A 6,854-nucleotide genomic window follows, 5' to 3' on the forward strand; every position below is an offset into this window, starting at 1 on the left:
CACCATTATGCTTATATGGTGAAACTAGTTGAGGATGTTGAGCCCACATGTTTTGAGGAGGCTGTTGGTCATGCTCATTGGGATGCAGCAATGGATGAGGAGATGGCTGCATTAGAGGCCAATAAGACTTGGGATCTAGTATCATTGCCAAAGGGAAAGAAAGCTATTGGATGTAAATGGGTTTATAAGATTAAGAACAATGCAGATGGTTCTATTAGCAGGTACAAAGCTAGGCTGGTTGCAAAAGGCTATGCCCAAACATATGGCATAGATTATGATGAAACCTTCAGTCCAGCTGCTAGGATGGCAACTGTCAGATGTGTGATTGCTTTGGCAGCAGCCAAAGGTTGGAGGTTGCAGCAAATGGATGTAAAGAATGCCTTCTTGCATGGTGATTTGCAAGAAGAAGTGTATATGGATCAGCCACAGCAGGTTATGAAGATTTAGAGCATCCCACATATGTGTGCAGGTTGAAGAAGGCACTCTATGGGCTCAAGCAAGCACCTAGAGCATGGTCTGACAAGATTAGAGAGTATCTTGTCAATATTGGCTTTTATGTTTCTGATACTGATCACTCACTTTATGTGAGAAAGGGAGATGCAGGTTTGGTCATCATAGTTATCTATGTGGATGACTTGATTATTACAGGTGATAGTGATAATGGGATTGCTGAAGTCAAGGGCTGTTTGAAGATGAAGTTTGAGATGAAGGATCTAGGTGAGCTAAGGTACTTCCTTGGCATTGAGGTGATCAGATGTGATGATGGTATATGGCTGTCCCAAAGACAGTATGGCTTGGATATGTTATCCAAGTATGGTATGACAGCATGCAAACCACTTTCAGTTCCGTTGGAGCAGAATGTAAAGTTGAGTGCTGATGTTGGAGATGAGATAGAAGACCCTACTATGTTCAGGAGGATAGTGGGGAGTTTGATCTACATGACCATTACAAGGCCAGACTTGAGCTACGCTGTTGGTCTTGTGAGTCAGTTTATGCAAGTACCTAGAAAGCCACACTTGGATGCAGTGAGACGCATATTGAGATATGTGAAGTCCACATTACATTATGGACTTTTCTATGAGACAGGTACAGACGTACATGTGTTTGGATACACAGATGCAGATTGGGCTGGTAGTATGTCTGATAGAAGATCTACCAGCGGATACATGTTCTCTCTTGGTAGTGCAGCAGTTACTTGGAGCAGCAAAAAGCAATCTACAGTTGCTTTGTCGAGTACAGAGGCTGAGTATAGAGGTACTGCTGTTGCAGCATGTGAGGTAGTATGGCTACAAAAGTTATTGGCTGATTTGGATGTGCAGGTGGAAGGCCCAGTTGTCATTTATTGTGACAACATGAGCAGTATACAGTTGGCTAGGAACCCTGTGTTCCATGCCAGGACAAAACATATTGAGGTACACTACCACTTTGTGAGAGAGAAGGTACTAGCAGGTGAGATTGACTTGGTGTATGTCAGCACACAGGATCAGATAGCTGACATCTTCACAAAGGCATTGGGTACAGAGAAGCTTCAAAAGTTTCGAAGCTTACTTGGAGTTGCAGAGATGCAGTTGAGCTTGAGGGGGAGTGTTGAGATGACAAGGTCAACACATGCGGACATTGATGATGGACCGCCTGGTTAGATGGGTCCACATGTCTACACTTAGCACGTCGGTGGTCATTATGACTCTCACATGGCCACTGACTCATTACTTATTATATTCAGGTTGTTACACCTATTTACAGCTGGCATAGTTATAGCGCCAGTCGACTAGTGTAGTCGGTTATGCATTGTTTGACTTAGTAGGCCACTTTTATTTTATGTTGTATCTTATCTATACTTTGAGTACATTGTAAAGAGTGTGGAAGAAGAAGAAGAAATCAGCAAGAAAACGTTTTTGGCCTCCATCTCTCTTCTTGTCTCTTGAGTGAGCTTCTCCTTGTGCATTCTGTGTGTGTTCGGTGCAACAACTTGAGCAACTCCCCCCATCACGCGATTCTTGACACTAAATACCTTACACCTTGCTAAATGACCAGAATTTTCAAGCTCTCTATAGCTAGGATGGAAGACATGCAAAGATTTTGTTATCCCCTCAATAACATCATCTCTAGATGAAGCAAGAGGAGGCACAATCAATGGTTGTCTCAAAGCACACTTTGTCTTAGTAACAGGATCAACTATGATAATGGCCTCAATCGACACAAGACAAGCAATAATATGAGGTGCAATCAGCAATTCTTTTCTTTTTTGCATATTGACAAACTTTGTCAGTGTTTCTTGTACATCAACCCAATTAGTTTTCAACCCTTGCGTAGTATCATCATCCAAAAGCTTTTCTAGATTATCTTGCAATCGTGGGTCTACTACTTGCAAAAATAAGATAAACTTTTTTGTTTCCAAAGACAACTACTCCACAACATTTAGCTACTCATATTGCTTCTCAAACTCCCTCAACAACTCAAGAGGGGTATGCCCCTTTGCAAACTTTATTACCCATTCTAGAGAAGTATCTTTATAAGCTTGTCTATATCACCCTTTAAGGCTTGCTTAAAAGTAGCCCAAGAATACCCATGGTTTGCATGAATTGCATTTATGAGTGTGTAAATATTAGGAACCACAACCTTACAAAAATACTCCATCTCATCTATATGTACATTTTCTCATTCTACTTTCTTCGCATAAACCTTCAGATATCGGGAAACATTCTTGCCATCAAACTTTTGCAACTCCTCACCCACACTCTATAAAGCCTTAATGATTTCCTTTTCCCTCTTATGCATGTCATAAGTCTACACAAACTCTGTGAATCCTTAACTGAGAGTATCATTTGCAGGGTCTCCCATCTTACAACCTTCCGATGGCCTTCATGTGTCAAAGGCCTCAACTGCAAGGGTTATGGATGAGAAGGGTACATAGATTTAAGATCATAAAGTATAAGAAAGGAGAGGAAGAGAATAAAGTTCAGACACAAAGCATCAAGATAGAAACCCTCAAAAAATCATTTGATTCAATCTTTCTATGGCAAAGTTTATCAAATACAATCACTGCATGCACTCAAGTAGAAGCATATAACCCAAGCTCTCAGACATTGACTCAAAGAGCACCTTTTAGACTAACATAACCCTAAATTACATAGACTTAATTAAATGATTTTGGCTCCAAAACTATGCATAAACTTTCAAACAATGTCATGTATAGCAACCCCTATCAATTGGCCATACTACCAAGCTCTAACATACATTAGATCCTCTAAAAACCGTATATGGGGACCAAATTAGTGCTTTAGCCATGTCATGATAATTTCATTATAAAAATAAAAAGAATATCTATACTATCCAAAATTTTTAAAAAACCATGTACTCTTATTCTAACAGTGTTCTGTCATCCCCAAAGTACCAAATGCATAAAGGAGATGCCTTTAAAGACCGTGGAACACCCTAAGTACCAAATGCATAAAGGAGATGCCTCTGAAGACCGTGGAAAACCCTAAGAAACCTTCATTACAATACATATCATTAATCTTTTTCAAGGGGTAGGTTAAGAGGTGTCTTATGTGTTATGTTATGTATTTGATTTGATGTAGCTTGACGCTTGCTATGTTTTTTTATGTGTAGACCAATCTATGGGTTCGATGGCCTAAGTTGGCCTATCCCATACTTGCCAATGAGAGATGCGAATAGGCACCAAAATCAAAGTAGAAAATGAAGCATTTGTGGTAAAAATGAAGGGATGCCAAAGTCTATATAGAAAAAGCAGGTGGTCTCAAAACGCGTTGGAATCGTTTGTTTGTTAATTAGAGTTTGTTAGATGGCCCATTTAAAGAGGTGTAACTTTGGCATTACAAAGCAACAACTTGATCAATAGGTAAAAAATAGCATCTAGGAGACCAAGTCAGTAGAAAAGGACACAATGAATGTGATTGTACCTTCAAATCTTGCATCTGAGATTATTTTCCCTTTTCATTAGGCCTTTTCTTCTAAATTCCTTCATAAAATCATGAATTCTTATTCTAGCAATGATCTAATAGTAGTAGAGCATCATATACATTAATGAGATGTCCTAGAAGACTTAAAATTAACATGTGGATGGTTTATGATAGTATATACCCTCTTGATTATTGTTATTACAACACTTTGTCAGAGGGGTTTTTGTCAAAAGGTTGAATCCACTAGGGATCAGAAGTAGAAGGAAGTAGACATAGGAGATGGAAGAGAAGATAGTTGGGAGAGGCACTTGGCATTGCCAAGCAAGAATTTCATGATGAGATCATTGACATAATTAAAAGAAATCGTCAATTTCTTGGTGATGCCACTAGTGCATTGCTACAATTTGAAGAGAAAACTGGTTTGTTGGGTATTCGGGCAGAATATGAGCATGAAGTAAGTATAGGATTGTCTATGCAAGATGCTACTAATCAATGGACAGCATGTGGAAAAGAGAAGAAAGTGACTGAAAATGCATTGTCTTGTAGCAATATGCATGGTGGAGTAAGGCAAATGCAACAATATGGAGAAGAGACTCTAGGATTTATTCCTCGAAGTCACTACACAAGAAATCATTGGGCTAGAGCTACCATTGAAACAGTAGTGAAAATAGGGGAACGTGAAACTCCTTGTGTTGCTTTACTTGACCATGGGTTTGAGATCAATGTCATTTAGTAGGGATTGTATGAAAATGGTGCATGGTCTGTAGACACTGATCATGGTTGGCAAATGAGGGCTGCAAATAATTCTTCAGGGGAGCTCTATGCTACATGTCCTAATGTAAAAGTGACGATTGGTGATATACAGGAAGAGTAACACTTCTTTGTGCAAGCTAATTCCTCGTATGTAGTGATTTTGGAACAGCCCTATATTACAAATGTGTATATGGAAACAAAGGTGCTTGATGATGGTTCTACTTATGCAAGAGTCAGAAGCAAGGACGGGAGAAAAGCAGTCCAATTTCTTACTGTTTGTGTTAATCATCCTAGAAATCAGGATACGCTTCGAGAATCTCCTTTGGTTCCAAATGCAAGGAAATTCAAAGACTTGGATTTTCATTAAGCACTGTTGTAATGCGGGGCTACAGTAGTGCTGTTCAGTGGGTGTACTTGCCTCTTGATGAAATGAATCATGTATTTACTATTGGTAATTCTCAGTTTACAGCAAACAGTTTATGTTGGTTGTAATGTGCTCACTCCTCAAATCGTGGGACACGTCTTAGCAGTCCATCGAGAGATATATCTAGAAGACGCCACTCGACACTCCCAAGGAATGACAAGGGGTTTGCCAACTAGGGTCTCTTGAGTCTGCCCCGCAACGGAACTTATCCGGCCGTTCCCATTAGGATCGACCTGAAGTCCAAGTTCCTGGTCAACATTGTCTAAGGTCATAGATCGCGACTTTTTCCTACCATTTTCTATTAACATTAAAATCCTTCCATCTCTCAGCAACAAAACCTGAAGGTTTATCATACCAAGATTCTGCCTTGTAACTAGCATCAAGGCCTCGAGATCCCATATCGAGTCATGTAGAACACTTCTGTAGGGTCCAGAGGCATTGGGATTTACGGCCAGAGCCCCCATTGGCACCCAAGCGTCCTCCTACGCCAAGTATTTTCCACAGAGAGACCTCTCGCGGTGGGTTCGGTCCACATTCCCAGCGCGGATTTACAACCCCCTTGGTTAGGGTTTGGTGGTGTTGAGATGACAAGCTCAACACATGCGGACATTGATGGTGGACCACTGTCGTAGAGTTCGTGTAAGAGCTGCAGGACACGGGGTTCAAGGTATAGCAAGGAAAGAGGCTAACAAGAAGATCTCAATATTTGTTGCCAAAGATCACTATATTTCTTGTCAAGTACATTACAAGAGAAGAGTCAAAATAAATGACAAAGCATGACAATCTGTCCACTGCTTCACAATAAAGCATATGAGCTTGCTTTTCAGGGTACCAAGTAATTCATCCGAATTCAGGACTTAGTTGTATTATCCTCGATATGCATCAGTAAAGAAGGCTCCCAGGTTAGGCAATATGGTGATGACCCCAGTCCAAATGTTCACATTTTTTACTGCAAAAACTGTTTATCAATTTAGCTCCTCTGTGAAGTATAGAACAAGATTTGAAGTGATACCATAGTATTCAAGCCTTTCCATTAGTTCATAACTTTCTGTGCCTGGTGGCACTCAGCAGAGCAGCCATGAGTCCTGATTTCTATCAACATTCAAGTTGCATACCATCAAGGAATGCCATGCCACTATCACCATTTAAGATTACTCCAAATTGCTTTATTTCAGTGTGTATTTGCTCATGCCCTTTATGACAACAGACTCTCAACAGATTTTGTGCTCCCAGAGTGGTCTTTCGAGGTGCAAAATGCAGGTACAATATACGTCCTCTCTGTGAATGTTAAGCTTTCTGAACTGGTAGTTACAGCTTGAATTCTGGAGGCAGCTCCTCTTCTGAATATAGTCGATTAGAGAAATAGATTCGTCGAATGCGACAATTGGCATGCACTTGAACACGAAGAGTTTCCACATAATTTGTGCCATATGCATGCCTTGTAATTCCAAAAGATTAAACTGTATTTGATTCCATTCCTCGTCCAGTCACTAATAGAATCTCAAGCGTCCAGGAAGAATAGGCCAGAGTACAACAGCAGTATGGGAGGTGAAACGAGACGGGCCCGTCATCAAGTGTGGCACAGTCCACAATTAATGGCGGAACAAGAACAGGGGCTAGACTTTCAGATCAAACTCCCTGTACAAGAGGATTCCGAAAAATTCAGCCATGCAGGAACGTGGAACTCCACAAAGATTTGTTTGAGAGGACCCTGGATTTGATCAGCGACCTTCTTAAACTTGACGTTACATTCA

Source organism: Lygodium microphyllum, chromosome 1 (assembly GCF_053477565.2).
Source record: "Lygodium microphyllum isolate KBCC chromosome 1, Lygodium_microphyllum_v1.1.10, whole genome shotgun sequence".
NCBI lineage: Eukaryota > Viridiplantae > Streptophyta > Polypodiopsida > Schizaeales > Lygodiaceae > Lygodium > Lygodium microphyllum.